At 36.8% G+C, this 18869-nt stretch overlaps 1 long non-coding RNA gene across 4 annotated transcripts; it reads left to right on the top strand.

Annotated features, from left to right (window-relative positions):
• On the top strand, positions 230-12975 carry LOC110268833. Of its 4 annotated transcripts, XR_002357393.1 has the most exons (5): positions 230-1030; positions 1167-1359; positions 4550-5306; positions 5411-5638; positions 11632-11845. It is a non-coding gene; the product is annotated as an uncharacterized LOC110268833 (long non-coding RNA). The 4 variants fall into 4 exon arrangements; XR_002357391.1 differs by lacking the exon at positions 11632-11845 and adding an exon at positions 12923-12975 and having other exon boundaries at positions 4550-5638; XR_002357390.1 differs by having other exon boundaries at positions 4550-5638; positions 11632-11846.

The raw sequence follows: 18869 nt of genomic DNA on the forward strand, positions 1-18869 counted from the left end.
AGTTTGAACTATATTTTGTAATTATATGATTAATATGTTCATTTTATATTCTAAATTACAAATGATTGATTGAACTTAGCAATATGTTGATAAATAATGTTCCTAAATATTTTTAATAGAGTATATTTGATTCTAAAATTACTCTACTATTCAATTTTATCAAAATATCTATTCATATCTATCCATATTACTTTATAAAATCCCTAATTCCTAAATTCCCAAATTAAACTAGAAACCTAAATCCCTAAATTAAGAAACCTAACCCTAATTTTTCCCTTTCCCCAGACCGCAGCCCCCACCCCCTTCCTAAACCTAACGTAGAAACGGAATTAGACAGGGAGAGATAGGAAATCAGAGTGTGATCCAAGGAAGGAGAGGAGGGAGACACCGTCGCCACGCAGCCACCGTTCAGTCGCCAGAGCCACCGCTGGGGGTTCTTCGCCGTCACCGTCGTCGCTATCCACGCGAGTTGCAGCGCTGCGAAGTCCAGCCACCGCGACCTCCGTGGAGCCCGCATTGCTGTCACCGCCGTTGGACCCATCGCACGCGTAGTCGTCCAAGGAGCACCGCTGACCATCGCTGCTGCCACTAGGGTTTACCGCCGTTGCTCTGCCTTGCTAATGCCATCAGAGCCGCCGGTGAGGAAGGGAGCCCGAACGCCGTCGCTGGGAAGGAGGCTTGGCCGTCGCCAGACAGAACGCGATGGTACTGAGAGGCATCACCGTTGATGACGCCAAAGCTTGACAAGGGCGCCGTCGCCGAACCACCGCGCCGCCATGTCGCTGTCGCCGTCGAGGGAAGCCACCACCATCGCTTGGGAAGAACCCGAAGAGTGAGAGGGAGACTGCAGAGAAAACGCAACCGCCAGAGAGGAAAATAGCATTGCTGCCATCGCCGTCGTCACCGTAGATGTCACCGTCGCTGCCATGTGAGGAAGGAAGAAGTTGCCCTGCCACCACCTGAGCTTGCTATTGCATTCGTCCGTACTGCTACCGCTGCTTCTTCGTTCTGTTACTACTTTCTAATTGTTGTAAGACATTTGTGTTCTGAATCTTCACTTGATGTTTTTGTTTATTCCACTGCCATTTTATTAGCCTTGCTTTGTTCCAATTTGATTTTGTCCTAAACTTCCAGAATTGTTACTTTTATCCGATTTGAATTCATAGTTTTTGCTTGCTACCGTGGCCACCTCACATCGCTGGCTCTGTTTGAAAATGGCTGCTACTTCTGGAATCCCAGATCGGAGAGGAGATGAGAGGAGGCGTTTAACCTTGACATTGTTGCTGCCGTGGAAATAGGTGCTGGAAACTGCTAATGGAGCAGCTGTGTTTAGTGATTTTTGCGAGTTTCGATATTGAGGTAGGGGATTTAACGTTTTTAATTTAGAATGCCCACCAAGTTATTTGAATAAGTGCAAATGGTTAACAATGGTTTAGAATTTCTTAATTGTCATGAATGACCTGAAATGCATTTGAAATTTGTTAGTTGTTGGAAACCGAATTCTAAAAGGCCTGGCTGTGTTTCTCACTTCATAATTTTTCCATATGACATGGTATTAATCTGGAATTTGATTCAATAAAAAGCTAAAAGTGTCTTGTTTGAGGTCGTGACTTTTGAAAGGCATTGGGTGAAAACTGGATTTTTAAGGAATTTATCAAACTTACTACTTGCTGCTGTTTTTCTGTATTTTCTTAGGAAACAATAACAGAATTTTAAAAGAGATGGTACTAGTTTTTATTGTGACCAAATTACCTCAACACCAAGTTTCTTGGAATACTAGTTTATTGAGTTTAATTTTGAAAGAATCCTATGATAAATGAAAGTTAGTTACAAATTGATGAGGTGAAAGTTGAATTGATCGGTTATGTGGGAATTGTGGGTTATGACTGAACTGTTGGCTATTGTAAATTGTGAATTTTCTGACTGATTTGAGAACCTCTTATTTGGTAATTGTTGAGGAAAGGGGGAGATTTGTTGAGAAAGAGGGAACCCGAAAGGGTGGCTAAGTCCGAGTTTTAGGGGAGGTGCTGCCGAAATTTTATAAAATTTGAAGTTTTATTTGAAAAGTTATTTTAGAAGGTTTGAATTTGGAAGGTTATGTTATTTAAGTTTTATCTATTGATTAAAGTATTATGTATGAGCTGAATTTATTATGAAAACAATTTTATTTAGTTAAGAAAAGAATTATAATATTTTGAATTTGAATTTCTAAGGAAGGGTTTATGTTTCGAACTTGAATTATTTAAGAAAGAAATTATGTTTTAAATTTGATTCAATATAGAAAGAGTTTTATTTGATTACTTCTAATGAAAGGTTATGTTTTGAAAAGTGTTTAATGAATTTAAAAATAAATGATTTTCTTGAGTCTTTGATAGAGAACTAGAATGAAAGATATTGCATAAGAATGTGAATGTGATGATGAATAAAGAGAATGATAATGAATGATGATAATGAGGATGATTATGTGATGATCTGCTGCGTGAAGGCAGTCAGATAGATGGTGGTACGACCACTGAGAGTGCTTCCCTGAGATACTTAGCTATAATGCTATTCTGTAAGTCAGAGGACTCTTACAGAGGTATCGAGAAAACACAACTGGCATATACTCTTGTAAATCAAAGGACTCTTACAGTGAGTGTGTGTGTGCGTGCTCCTGTAAGTCAAAGGACTCTTACAGTGAGTGTGTTGGGCAGATATAAGTTAACTAGCTCTGCCATGCAAGTCAAAGGACTCTTGTAGTGGGTTGCTAGTGCCGCCCTGCAAGTCAAAGGACTCTTGCAGTGGTTTGCCTCACAAGTCAATGGACTCTTGCGAGGGGCATTGCCAACAGGGAAGCCTTACCTGGTCAAAGGACTCCGGGTAACGTCGGGAGCGGGTATGTAACCGACAAATGAGCTCATTACCTGCACTAGGGCTAGACATGCATCATCCTTGTTTGCGCATTTGCATTTGGTTGGGTTTGCACATTGTACTTCCCTGTGATTGTGCTGTTTGTCTTGCTGTGACTTGTTTGTATGTTGAACTGAATCTCTTGCTTGTACTATTAGTTCAAACAAAAATTTCTGGTATTTTTACTAAAATTGAATCGCGATATCAAACTAAAGGCTTAATAGTAAATAGTTAATAAGGAAAACAGGTCAGTAACGTCTTACTTTTGGTACGATCATGACGTATTGGAAGTTGGGTCGTTACAATATGGTATCAGAGCAGTTCGTTCCTGTTAGAGCCTTGGGAAAGGACTGACTATGCTTCATTGCATACTCTGAGTATCTGTCATGCTTTGTGACTTGTTCTGGTAACAAGAGTTTGTGTTTTATTTGCATGACTGTCTGATGATTAACGCTATTAGTTTACCATTGCATTCCTCATGGTATTAGGTCTGGCCAACTTAATACTAATGATTTATGTATATGGGAACACTAATGGGTTATCATAGACGAAATAGAAGTTATAAGTGATGCGATTAACGGGGTTTGGAAGCGTTAGAGGTTATGAAGTTAGCTTTGATTCGACGTATAATCTTTACTCGTGCCACATGAACTCGTGCCATCCTTTTCTTCGTTGCTTTCATTGGAATTCTCTGGTTTGAATTTCCTCCTTAGAATGTGATTTGATTGTTTTCCAACCATACCTTGTCATTCTTGTATACCTTTGCTTGCCTATGAATCTGATGTCTTACGTAACTTTTTGAATATTCATTCTTGAGAAATGCCTATGCTTCTTTCATATATTCTATTTTATTTGATTTAAGTTCGGATTTATTTTATTCTAGCAATTTTCGAGGGCGAAAATTTTTTTAAGGTGGGTAGAATGTAACAACCCTAGTTTTTGAAAATTAAATAATTAGTTATTTGTGATTTATTTTATTTGTTGATAATTTTATTTTAAGGAAATTATTTTACTAAAGGTAATTAAATGGAGTTTCATAATAATTGAAGTTTAAATTAATTAGAAATTTTATATAATTTTTATTAGATATTTGGTATAATTGAAATTATAATTTTGATAATTGAAAAATAAGAAAAATTGTATAATTTAATTTAAATAAATTCTATTTTGAATGAATTATGTTATTAATTTGAACTCTTAGAAATTAATTTATTAGAAATGATTAGATTAATTTTTATAAATACTTTAAGTTTACATCAATTAATATTTATGTACAATTTTTATTATAATTAATGATTTTATGAATTGAAATTAAAGTCTAGTGATAGAAAAATAATGAGAAGTTATATCATTTAATTTGAATGATTAATATTGAGTTTGAACTATATTTTATAATTATATGATTAATATGTTCATTTTATATTTTAAATTAGAAATGATTGATTGAACTTAGCAATATGTTGATAAATAATATTCCTAAATATTTTTAATAGAGTATATTTGATTTTAAAATTACTCTACTATTCAATTTTATCAAAATATCTATTCATATCTATCCATATTACTTTATAAAATCCCTAATTCCTAAATTCCCAAATCAAACTCAGAAACCTAAATTCCTAAATTAAGAAACCTAACCCTAATTTTTCCCTTTCCCCAGCTTCTGACCGCAGCCCCCACCCCCTTCCTAAACCTAACGTAGAAACGGAATTAGACAGGGAGAGATAGGAAATCAGAGTGTGATCCAAGGAAGGAGAGAAGGGAGACACCGTCGCCACGCAGCCACCGTTCAGTCGCCAGAGCCGCCGCTGGGGGTTCTTCGCCGTCACCGTCGTCGCTATCCACGCGAGTTGCAGCGCTGCGAAGTCCAGCCACCGCGACCTCTGTGGAGCCCGCGTTGCTGTCACCGCCGTTGGACCCATCGCACGCGTAGTCGTCCAAGGAGCACCGCTGACCATCGCTGCTGCCACTAGGGTTTACCGCTGTTGCTCTGCCTTGCTAATGCCATCAGAGCCGCCGGTGAGGAAGGGAGCCCGAACGCCGTCGCTGGGAAGGAGGCTTGGCCATCGCCAGACAGAACGCGATGGTACTGAGAGGCATCACCGTTGATGACGCCAAAGCTTGACAAGGGCTGTAGCGCCGTCGCCGAACCACCGCGCCGCCATGTCGCTGTCGCCGTCGAGGGAAGCCACCACCATCGCTTGGGAAGAACCCGAAGAGTGAGAGGGAGCCTGCAGAGAAAACGCAACCGCCAGAGAGGAAAATAGCATTGCTGCCATCGCCGTCGTCACCGTAGATGTCACCGTCGCTGCCATGTGAGGAAGGAGGAAGTTGCCCTGCCACCACCTGAGCTTGCTATTGCAGTCGTCCGTACTGCTACCGCTGCTTCTTCGTTCTGTTACTACCTTCTAAATGTTGTAAGACATTTGTGTTCTGAATCTTCACTTGATGTTTTTGTTTATTCCACTGCCATTTTATTAGCCTTGCTTTGTTCCAATTTGATTTTTTCCTAAACTTCCAGAATTGTTACTTTTATCCGATTTGAATTCATGGTTTTTGCTTGCTACCGTGGCCACCTCACATCGCTGCTGGCTCTGTTTGAAAATGGCTGCTACTTCTGGAATCCCAGATCGGAGAGGAGAGGAGAGGAGGCATTTAACCTTGTCATTGTTGCTGCCGTGGAAATAGGTGCTGGAAACTGCTAATGGAGCAGCTGTGTTTAGTGATTTTTGCGAGTTTCGATATTGAGGTAGGGGATTTAACGTTTTAACTTAACTTTCAATTCTGGTAAGTATTTGAGCTGAAACTAACGGCATTTTCAAGCTTCCTGTGTCCACAATCTTCATTTTAAATTTCATGTCAATATCCTATTTAACCAAATAGATATGTTGAAAAGAGTATGGATAACTCACTGGATTTTTGGAAACCGAATTCTAAAAGGCCTGGCTGTGTTTCTCACTTCATAACTTTTTCATATGACATGGTATTAATCTGGAATTTGATTCAATAAAAAGCTAAAAGAGTCTTGTTTGATGTCGTGAATTTTGAAAGGCATTGGGTGAAAACTGGATTTTTAAGGAATTTATCAAACTTACTACTTGCTGCTGTTTTTCTGCATTTTCTTAGGAAACAATAACAGAATTTTAAGAGAGATGGTACAAGTTTTTATTGTGACCAAATTACCTCAACACCAAGTTTCATGGAATACTAGTTTATTGAGTTTAATTTTGAAAGAATCTTATGATAAATGAAAGTTAGTTACGAATTGATGAGGTGAAAGTTGAATTGATGGGTTATGTGGGAATTGTGGGTTATGACTGAACTGTTGGCTATTGTAAATTGTGAATTTTCTGACTGATTTGAGAACCTCTTATTTGGTAATTGTTGAGGAAAGGGGGAGATTTGTTGAGAAAGAGGGAACCCGTAAGGGTGGCTAAGTCCGAGTTTTAGGGGAGGTGCTGCCGAAATTTTATAAAATTTGAAGTTTTATTTGAAAAGTTATTTTAGAAGGTTTGAATTTGGAAGGTTATGTTATTTAAGTTTTATCTATTGATTAAAGTATTATGTATGAGCTGAATTTATTATGAAAACAATTTTATTTAGTTAAGAAAAGAATTATAATATTTTGAATTTGAATTACTAAGGAAGGGTTTATGTTTCGAACTTGAATTATTTAAGAAAGAAATTATGTTTTAAATTTGATTCAATATAGAAAGAGTTTTATTTGATTACTTCTAATGAAAGATTATGTTTTGAAAAGTGTTTAATGAATTTAAAAATAAATGATTTTCTTGAGTCTTTGATAGAGAACTAGAATGAAAGATATTGCATAAGAATGTGATGATGAATAAAGAGAATGATAATGAATGATGATAATGAGGATGATTATGTGATGATCTGCTGCGTGAAGGCAGTCAGATAGATGGTGGTACGACCACTGAGAGTGCTTCCCTGGGATACTTAGCTATAATGCTATTCTGTAAGTCAGAGGACTCTTACAGAGGTATCGAGAAAACACAACTGGCATATACTCTTGTAAGTCAAAGGACTCTTACAGTGTGTGTGTGTGTGTGTGCTCCTGTAAGTCAAAGGACTCTTGCAGTGGTTTGCCTCACAAGTCAAAGGACTCTTGCGAGGGGCATTGCCAACAGGGAAGCCTTACCTGGTCAAAGGACTCCGGGTAACGTCGGGAGCGGGTATGTAACTGACAAATGAGCTCATTACCTGCACTAGAGCTAGACATGCATCATCCTTGTTTGCGCATTTGCATTTGGTTGTGTTTGCACATTGTACTTCCCTGTGATTGTGCTGTTTGTCTTGCTGTGACTTGTTTGTATGTTGAACTGAATCTCTTGCTTGTACTATTAGTTTGTGAATGTACTAAAATGATTACGAATTAACGTATTGACTGAGAATTAATTATATGGTGGAGAACAAAAATTTCTAGTATTTTTACTAAAATTGAATCGCGATATCGAACTAAAGGCTTAATAGTAAATAGTTAATAAGGAAAACAGGTCAGTAACGCCTTACTTTTGGTACGATCATGACGTATTGGAAGTTGGGTCGTTACATTGGACGCCAGAGTTGAGCTTCCTTTGGGCGTTTAACGCCGACTCCTTGCTTGTTTGTGGCGTTTGAACACCAGAACTGAGCATGGGTTGGGAGTTTAACACAAGCTCTCCATCCTTTTCTGGCATTCCTTTTCTGGCATTTGAGCGCCAGAATCATTCCTCTCTGGGCTCTTACTGTCCTCAGAGGGATTTTGGATGATATTTTGCTCATCCTCTGTCAGTTGTACTTTCCTTGGCTTTCTGCTACTCTGAAGTGAGGTATTTAATGTTTTCCCACTTCTTAATTGAAATGCCTTGCACTCTTCTGTTATCTGCTTTGATAACTGCTGTTTTGTCTGATTCAACTGTGCCTCCATATTTTTATTAGCATTTTTAGTGTCTTGTAGCATCTCCTTGAATTCTACTAGCTATTTTGTTAGAAAGCACAATTGTTGATTGAGTTCAGCAACTTGTTCTGGAGGACCAAGTTCAGTAGATACTGCTTTGGCTTCTTCTTTTATGGAGGACCCATTACTTATGTACAGATGCTGGTTTTTGACAACTATATCAATAAGCTCTTGAGCCTTTTCAATAGTTTTGCTGCACCATGACAATGAGCTGAGGATTTAGCTCAAAACTGCCTGCTTTTATGGAGGGTATACAGATACTACTCCCATATGCAGCAGTAGTGGGGTTAGCATATGACTCCAGAGTCCTTCTGGACTGTTCATTTCCACTTTGATCCATGATGGAGAAAAGGAGATGATGTGAATTACAAGTAAAATATGTTTTTATTTTTTTTGTTTTTCTTTTATTTAATTAAAAATAACCAAAAAAATAAAATAAAATAAAGTAAAATAATTAGAAAATAAAATATAGATTACAAAAATTAAAAAAAAGAAAATAAAAAGAAATTTGAATGTTGAATTGACTAATTATTTGAAAAGATTTGAAAATTTTTGAATATGATTTTTGAATAAGATTTTGAATTTTGAAAAGATTTGATTTTTAAAATAAAAATCTGAATTTTTAAAGGTAATTTTCGAAAATCAGTTAAAATAAAGGGAAAAGATATTTTTGAATTCAATGAGGAAAGAAAAAAACAATAAAAAAACACAAAACTTAAATTTTTAGATCCAATGCTCTTTATTTTCAAAAATTTTGGAGGGAAAACACCAAGGAACACCAAACTTAAAAATTTTAAGATCAAAATACAAAGAAGACTCAAGAACACCTTGAAGACTCACAAGAACAAGATTCAAAGATTCAAGAACATAAAAGGGAACACCAAACTTAAAACTTTTAGAAAACTAAGAATAACTTTTCGAAAATTAAAGAAAAATAACAAGAGAACACCAAACTTAAAAGTTTGGCACCAGATTTAATCAAAGAAAAATTATTTTTGAAAAAGTTTTAAAAGAAAAATTCCTAATTACCAGAAACATAAACACAACGCTCTAGCGAATTGAGTTATAAATTTAAAGTGTTTTAATAAGGTATTTAATTTATAAAATTTTTTTTGAAAACTGATATTTTGAAAAAGCACTAGAAAAACAAGAAAAATCACAAAACAAGAAAAACTAAAGATCAAACAAGGAAAATAAACAAGAACAACTTAAAGATTAAGAAAGAACAATGAATATAAATTCGAAAATTTAAAAGAAAATAAAAACATGCAATTGACACCAAACTTAAAATATGAAACTAAACTCAAACAGGAAAACTCAATTATTAGTTTGTAAAAATTTTTGAAAAATTTAAAAAGAGAAAATAAGAATTTAAAAAAATTCAACCAAAAACAATGATAGAAGACTCTAAACCAAAAAAAAAGAAAAAATTTCCTAATCTAAGCAACAAAATAAACCATCAGTTGTCCAAACTCAAACAATCCCTGGCAACGGCGCCAAAAACTTGGTGCACGAATTGTAAATCACACATTTCACAACTCGTACCACTAACCAGCAAGTGCACTGGGTCGTCCAAGTAATACCTTACGTGAGTAAGGGTCGAATCCCACGGAGATTGTTGGCTTGAAGTAATCTATGGTTATCTTGTAATTCTTAGTCAGGATATCAATTATAATTATCAGTTTGGATTGCGAAAAATGAAAGAGCATGAATTAAATACTTGTTATGCAGTAATGGAGAATATGTTGGAGTTTTGGAGATGCTTTGTCTTCTGAATCTCTGCTTTCTTACTGTCATCTTCTTCACGCACGCAAGGTTCCTCCTATGGCAAGCTGTGTGTTGGTGGATCACCGTTGTCAATGGCTACCATCCGTCCTCTTAGTGAAAATGGTCCAAATGCATTGTCACCACACGGCTAATCATCTGTCGGTTCTCACTCATGCTGGAATAGGATCCATTGATCCTTTTGCGTCTGTCACTACGCCCAACCCTTGTGAGTTTGAAGCTTGTCACAGTCATTCAATCCCTGAATCCTACTCAGTATACCACAGACAAGGTTTAGACTTTTCGGATTCTCAAGAATGCTGCCAATGGATTCTAGCTTATACCACGAAGATTCTAATTAAGGAATCCAAGAGATACTCATTCAATCGAAGGTCGAACGGAGGTGGTTGTTCGGCACGCGTTCATAGGTTGAGAATGGTGATGAGTGTCACGGATCATCACATCCATCATATTGAAGTGCAAATGAACATCTTAGATAGAAACAAGCGTGTTTGAATAGAAAACAGAAATAATTGCATTAATTCATCGAGACACAGCAGAGCTCCTCACCCCCAACAATGGAGTGGCACTTGAAACCACATGCCAACTTCTTCCTGCAGCCTCCAACCTTCAATCAAGCCCACTCCAACTCATTCAAGACACACTCATCAATTAATCAAGGCCACAAGAAGCATCTAGAATGGTTTATTTTTATTTCATTTTAATTTGCTTTTAATTTCATTTAAGTTTGTAATTAGGAGAGCCTATATAAAGGCCTTAGTTTCATAGAATGAGTCATGGCTGGATTGGGGGAAGTCTTCGGACCCTCTCTATTCACCATCAATTTCTTCTCTTTTCTTACTTACTTTGTAAATAATTTAGTTATGAATTACTAACTCTTTCTATTGGGAAAGAGAGGTCTATTGTTTTTCAATGGATTGATTGTTTTTATTCTTCTTCTTCTCTTCATCTCTCTTTGATTTACTAGAAAGAATTTCGTTCTTCATGATAGCATTCAATTATCTTGGAAAAGAGATTGAATGTAATTGGGTTTTATGGGAACCTTGGAAGAGGAAACATAGAACCATGCTTGAAATTCTTTCTTACACTTGAATAGGATTTGGGTTTTGGTGTTTGGATATGGTGACATATAATTCTCCCTCTACTTGAACCTAGGAAAGTATGTGGTATAATTAGGGAACAAGCTTCATCTCTTCTCATGAGCAATTAGACCAAGGAATTGGCTATTGATCAAGATTTGAGAGATTGAGTCACCAAGGGATTGGGGCTCAATCAATCATGATTGCCAAGAGGTCAATGAGTTGCATGATTGAAAATGAGATGAAATCAATTAATCCGAAGAATGCAATATCTCTTGATCCCAATGCTTATTTTATCTTTCTTTCTTTATTTACTTTATAGTTATTTACTTTTCTGCACTTTACATTTCCAGCACTTTACTTTCTTGTACTTTACTTTCTTTGCTATTTACTTTCTTGCACTTTATTGCTTTCCTTTACTTTCATGTCATTTACATTTCCTTGTTGCTTATCACTTCAAAATTGAATCGTCTAACTAGGATAATTAATTAACTATAGTTTGCCTTAATCCGTTAATCTCTGTGGGATTCGACCCCACTCCTAGTAGGTTATTACTTGACGATATTTGGTGCGCTTGCCAAAGAACGGATTCATCACTCATTTTATAATGGGGTGTGAATTCCGGTCATCAAATTTTATGGCGCCGTTGCCGGGGATTGGCTTAAATTTGACAGTGATTAAATCAATTGGAGAGCTAGATTAAGCAATTTAAATTCCTTGTTATTTTATCTTGTTTAGCATTTTTATTTTCTTTTATTTTGAGTTCTATCTCTTTCTTCTTTGATTGTTTTATCATTCGCATTTTCACTCTTCTAACTGTTTGAGTAATTGCACCACTCACACTAACATTCACTCTAACAAAAGTAACTTCCTTATTCCATTTTTTTCTTTCTTTCTTCTCTTGTTTTGCCTTGCTAGTTGTATGACAGGTAGAAGAAGCGGGGCTTCAACTTCCTTTGATTCTGAACCTGAGAGGACCTTCCTTAGACTAAAGAGGGAAGCAAGAGAGAAAAGAGTTATTGGCGCTGAGGAAGAGGAGGAGTATTTTGAAACAAATATGGAAGAGAACATGGAGAACCATCATGAAGAAGAAGCTCACAACCATGCCAGAGAAGGTCCAGTAAATCATGATGGGCAAGAGAGGAGAGTCTTAGGCTCCTACATCAACCCAAATCCAGGAAATTATGGCAGCAGCATCTTAAAGCCAACAATTCATGCCAACAATTTTGAGCTGAAACCTCAGCTCATCACACTCGTTCAGAACAATTGCTCATATGGAGGAAGTGCCCAAGAAGACCCTAACCAACATCTCAGCACATTCTTGAGGATATGTGATACTGTAAAGTCCAACGAGGTACACCCCGACATCTATAAACTACTCTTGTAAAGTTCAACGAGGTACACCCCCGACATTCTTGGAATCATTCCCCAAAGATAGCCTAACCACATGGGAGGAGGTCATGAACAGATTCCTTGCAAGATTTTACCCTCCATAAAGAATCATTAGGCTGAGAGCTGAGGTACAAACTTTCAGACAACAAGATAGAGAAACACTCTATGAGGCTTGGGAAAGATTCAAAGATCTGACAAGAAGATGCCCACCAGAAATGTTCAATGAATGGGTACAACTACACATCTTTTATGAGGGACTATCCTATGAAGCAAAGAAGGCTATGGATCATTCTTCAGGAGGCTCACTCAACAAGAAGAAAACCATTGAAGAGGCCATAGATGTCATTGAAACTGTAGCTGAAATGAGTATTTCTATGCTTCAGAAAGGACTCAGAAAAAGGGAGTGCTAGAGCTCAACACTGTAGACGCTTTGTTAGCTCAGAACAAAGCAATTGCAGCTCAAATAGCAGCTCTAACAAAAAGGATGGAGGCTAACCAAGCCTAGGTTATTCAGGACCAAACGCCCCAACAAGAAGGGAATGCACCAGGATCTGAAGGTGACTGGGAACAAGCAAATTATATGAACAATTCATCCAGACCACCATATGACCCACACTCTAAGACATACAACCTAGGTTGGAAGAATCACCAAAACTTTGGGTGGGTGATGAGCGGATAATTTATACGCTTTTTGGCATTGTTTTTAGTATGTTTTTAGTAGGATCTAGTTACTTTTAGGGATATTTTTATTAGTTTTTATGTTAAATTTACATTTCTGGACTTTACTATGAGTTTGTGTATTTTTCTGTGATTTCAGGTATTTTCTGGCTGAAATTGAGGGACTTGAGCAAAAATCAGATTCAGAGATTGAAGAAGGACTGCTGATACTATTGGATTCTGACCTCCCTGCACTCAAAGTGGATTCTCTGGAGCTACAGAACTCAAAATGGCGCGCTTCCAATTGCGTTGGAAAGTAGACATCTAGGGCTTTCTAGCAATATATAATAATCATTACTTTGGCCAAGTTTAGACGACGCAAAAGGGCATTGAATGCCAGTTCTACGCTGCAGCCTGGAGTTAAACGCCAGAAACACGTCACGAACCAGAGTTGAACGCCAAAAACATGTTACAACTTGGCGTTCAACTCCAGAAGAAGCCTCTGCACCTGTAAACTTCAAGCTCAGCCCAAGCACACACTAAGTGGGCCCCGGAAGTGGATTTATGCATCAATTACTTACTTCTGTAAACCCTAGTAACTAGTTTAGTATAAATAGGACTTTTTACTATTGTATTTACATCTTCGGATCATCTTTGATCATTTTTATGCTATCTTAGACTTTCATGGGGGCTGGCCATTCGGCCATATGCCTGGACCATTATCACTTATGTATTTTCAAACGGTAGAGTTTCTGCACTCCATAGATTAAGGTGTGGAGCTCTGCTATTCCTCATGATTTAATGCAAAGTACTACTATTTTCTATTCAATTCAACTTATTCCGCTTCTAAGATATCCATTCGCACCCAAGAACATGATGAATGTGATGATTATGTGACGCTCATCATCATTCTCACTTATGAACACGTGCCTAACAAACACTTCCGTTATACATGCAACCAAGCTAGAATGAGTATCTCTTATATATCTAATACAGGGGACCGAGTCCGAGTTATTAGTATCTTCGTGGTATAAGTTAGAACCCATGGATGGCCATTCCTGTGATCCGGAAAGTCTAAACCTTGTCTGTGGTATTCCGAGAAGGATCTGGGAAGGAATGGCTGTGACGAACTTCAAACTCGCGAGTGCTGGGCGTAGTGACAGACGCAAAAGGATAGTAAATCCTATTCCAGTATGATCGAGAACCTCCAGATGATTAGCCATGCCGTGACAGAGCATTTGGACCATTTTCACAGAGAGGATGGGATGTAGCCATTGACAACGGTGATGCCCTTACAGAAAGCTTGCCATAGAAAGGAGTAAGACTGATTGGATGAAAACAGCGGGAAAGCAGAGATTCAGAGGAACGAAAGCATCTCTATACGCTTATCTGAAATTCTCACCAATGAATTATATAAGTATTTCTATCTTTATTTTCTGTTTATTTATTATTATTATTCGAAAACTCCATAACCATTTGATATCCTCCTGACTGATATATATATATATATATAATTTTCTTTTGTTTTTGAAAATTATTTCAGAATTTTTAAGAATGAATTCTAGTGTTTCATGATGATTTGTTGAATCCTGGCTGGCTGTAAAGCCATGTCCAAATTCCTTTGGACTGAGGATTCAACTAATCACTTCAATGCATGTAATATCATACTAAAGCTTGGCTGGCTATTAAGCCATGTCTAACCCTTGGATTGGAGCTTTAGGCTAACATTGAAAGATTCCTGGAATTCTTATTAAAAATTTTTGAATTTCTTATTTTCTTTTTCCTATATGTTTTTCGAAAAAAATATACAAAAATCCAAAAAAATTTTATAAAATCATAAAAATCAAAAAAAATATTTTGTGTTTCTTGTTTGAGTCTTGAGTCAATTCTTAAGTGTGGTGTCAATTGCATTTTTTTCTAAAATTTTTATGCATTTTTCGAAAATTCATGCATTCATAGTGTTCTTCATGATCTTCAAGTTGTTCTTGGCCAGTCTTCTTGTTTGATCTTCATATTTTCTTGTTTTGTGTCTTTTCTTGTTTTTCATATGCATTCTTGCATTCATAGTGTCTATACATGAAAAATTTCTAAGTTTGGTGTCTTGCATGTTTTCTTTTCTTGAAAATTTTTCAAAAATAAGTTCTTGATGTTCATCTTGACATTCAAGGTGTTCTTGGTGTTCATCTTGACATTCATAGTGTTCTTGCATGCATTGTGTGTTTTGATTCATAATTTTTATGTTATGAGTCTTTTTCATGTTTTTCTCTCTCATCATTAAAAATTCAAAAATAAAAAAATATCTTTCCCTTTTCTTCTCATAAATTCGAAAATTTGAGTTGACTTTTTCAAAAATTTTTAAAATTTAGTTATTTCTTATGAGTCAAATCAAATTTTCAATTTGAAAATCTTATCTTTTTCAAAATCATTTTGAAAAATCAAATCTTTTCATTTTTCTTATTCATTTTCGAAAATTTTAAAAATATTTTTCAAAAATCTTTTTCTTAATTTTATATCATATTTTCGAAAATATCATCAAAAATTAATGTTTTGATTCAAAAATTTCAAGTTTGTTACTTACTTGTTAAGAAAGATTCAAACTTTAAGTTCTAGAATCATATCTTGTGATTTCTTGTGAATCAAGTCATTAATTGTGATTTTAAAAATCAAATCTTTTTCAAAACTAATTTCAACCATATCTTTTCAAAAATATCTTTATATCTTATCTTTTTCAAATATCTTTTCTAACTTCTTATCTTCTTATCTTTTAAAAATTGATTTTCAAAATTTGTTTTAACTAACTAATTGACTTTTTGTTTGTTTCTTATCTTTTTCAAAACTACCTAACTAACTACCCCTCTCTAATTTTCGAAAATACCTCCCTCTTTTTCAAAAATTCTTTTTAATTAATTAATTGTTTCAATTTTTAATTTTAATTTTAATTTTATCTTAATTTTCAAAAATCATTAACTATTTTTCAAAATTATTTTCGAAAACTCCTCCCTCTCATCTTCTTCTATTTATTTAATTACTTACTTATACTTCTCCTCATCTCATATATTTGCTATCCTCACCCTTGTGTTTGGATTCTCCTCCCTTCTCTTTCCTTACATTACATTCTTTTCTTCTTCTACTCACACAAAGGAATCTCTATACTAGTCTTTCAATTGAATGAGGACTCCCTTGAGTTTAAAACTCAAGGACATCCTTCTGTAAACATGGAAAAGAGGCACAGCAAGCTTCTCTCAGTACAGAGTCAACCAGAGCCCCCACAGTCAAACTCTAAGTTTGGTGTTGGGAGGCCACAACCAAACTCTAGGTTTGGTGTTGAACTACCATATCCAAACTCTAAGTTTGGTGTTGAGGAGTCTCAACAATACTCTGAACATCTGTGAGGCTCCATGAGAGCCCACTGTCAAGGTATTGACATTAAAGAAGCGCTTGTTGGGAGGCAACCCAATTTTTATTTATCTAATTTTATTTTTATTTTTGTTGTTTTTTCATGTTTAATTAGGTTCATGATCATGTGGAGTCACAAAATAAATAGAAAAATCAAAAACAGAATCAAAAACAGCAGAAGAAAAATCACACCCTGGAGGAAGGACTTACTGGCGTTTAAATGCCAGTAAGGAGCATCTGGCTGGCGTTCAACGCCAGAACAGAGTATGGATCTGGCGTTGATCGTCCAAAACAAGCAGCATCCTGGCGTTCAGACGCCGGGAATGCACACTGAGGAAAGCTGGCGCTGAACGCCAGAAACAAGCATAGAACTGGCATTCAACGCCAGAAACATGCTGCAGATGGGCACTGAACGCCCAGAACAAGCATCAATTCAGCGTTTAAATGCCAGAATTACATGCAAAGGCATTTTACATGCCTAATTGGTGTAGGGATGTAATTCCTTGACACCTCAGGATCTGTGGACCCCACAGGATCATCTCAGCATCTGTGGACCCCACAGGATCCCCACCTACCTCTACTCATACTCTTCCGTCTTCTCAATGTTCATCCTCTCTTAACACCCTTCCCCAAAACCCTTCACCAATCACCTGAAGCTCTCTTTCCTATTACCTATTCACCACTCACATCCACCCACTCTTCCCCATAAACCTACTTCATACACCCCACCTACCTTCAAAATTCAAAATCACTTTCCCACCCAAACCCACTCTAAATGGCCGAACCTAACCCCTCTCCCTTCACTATATAAACCCCTCCATTCTTCTTCAATTTCACACAACACAACCCCCTCCTCCTCTTCTTGGCCGAAACACATCTCTCTCTCCCTCTCCTCCATTTCTTCTTCTTCTTCATCTATTCTTTCTTTTCTTGCTCGACGGCGAGCAATATTCTAAGTTTGGTGTGGTAAAAGCATAAAGCTTTTTGTTTTTCCATTACCATGGCACCTAAGACCGGAGAATCCTCTAGAAAAGGGAAAGGGAAGACAAAAGCTTCCACCTCCGAGTCATGGGAGATGGAAAGATTCATCTCCAAAGCCCATCAAGACCACTTCTATGATGTTGTGGCCAAGAAGAAGGTGATCCCCGAGGTCCCTTTCAAACTCAAGAGAAATGAGTATCCGGAAATCCGACATGAAATCCAAAGAAGAGGTTGGGAAGTTCTAACAAAACCCATCCAACAAGTCAGAATTCTAATGGTTCAAGAGTTCTATGCTAATGCATGGATCACTAGGAACCATGATCAAAGTAAGAACCCGAACCCAAAGAATTATCTCACCATGGTTCGGGGAAAATACTTAGATTTTAGTCCGGAAAATGTGAGGGTGGCATTTAACTTGCCTATGATGCAAGGAGATGCACGCCCCTACACTAGAAGGGTCAACTTTGATCAAAGGTTGGACCAAGTCCTCATGGACATAAGTGTGGAAGGAGCTCAATGGAAGATTGACTCAAAAGGCAAACCGGTTCAACTTAGAAGACTGGACCTCAAGCCTGTGGCTAGAGGATGGTTGGAGTTCATCCAACGCTCTATCATTCCCACTAGCAACCGATCTGAAGTTACTGTGGATCGAGTCATCATGATTTATAGCATCATGATTGGAGAGGAAGTAGAAGTTCATGAAGTCATCTCCCTTGAACTCTACAAAATAGCTGAAAAGCCCTCCCCCTTGGCAAGGCTAGCTTTCCCTCATCTTATTTGCCATCTATGTTACTCAGCTGGAGCTTTCATAGAAAGAGACATTCCCATTGAGGAAGAGAAGCCCATCACTAAGAAAAGGATGGAGCAAACAAGAGAGCCCACTCATGGAGCTCAAGAAACACATGAAGAAGCTCATCATCAAGAAATCCCTGAGATACCTCAAAGGATGCACCTTCCTCCATAGAATTTCTGGGAGCAAATCAACACCTCCCTAGGAGAATTAAGTTCCAACATGGGACAACTAAGGGTGGAACATCAAGAGCACTCAATCATCCTCCATGAAATTAGAGAAGATCAAAGAGCTATGAGGGAGGAGTAACAAAGACAAGGAAGAGACATAGAAGAGCTCAAGGACATCATTGGTTCCTCAAGAAGAAAATGCCACCATCACTAAGGTGGACTCATTCCTTGTTCTCAAATTTTCTATTTTTCGTTTTTTTCATGTTAAGTGCTTATCTATGTTAGTGTCTTATTACATGATCATTAGTATTTAGTAACTTTGTCTTAAAGTTATGAATGTCCTATGAATCTATCACCTCTCTTAAATGAAAAATGTTTTAATTCAAAAGAACAAGAAGTACATGAGTTTCGAATTTATCCTTGAACATAGTTTAATTATTTTGATGTGGAGACTATACTTTTTGTTTTCTGAATGAATGCTTGAACAGTGCATATGTCTTTTGAAGTTGATGTTTTAGAATGTTAAATATGTTGGCTCTTGAAAGAATGATGAACAGGAGACATGTTATTTAATAATCTGAAAAATCATAAAAATGATTCTTGAAGCAAGAAAAAGCAGTGAATACAAAAGCTTGCAGAAAAAAAAAAAGAAAGAAAAAAATGGCAAAAAAAAAAAAGTGAAAAAGCCAAAAAGCTCTTAAAACCAAAAGGCAAGAGCAAAAAGCCAATAACCCTTAAAACCAAAAGGCAAGGGTAAATAAAAAGGATCC

Source organism: Arachis ipaensis, chromosome B02 (genome assembly GCF_000816755.2).
Source record: "Arachis ipaensis cultivar K30076 chromosome B02, Araip1.1, whole genome shotgun sequence".
NCBI lineage: Eukaryota > Viridiplantae > Streptophyta > Magnoliopsida > Fabales > Fabaceae > Arachis > Arachis ipaensis.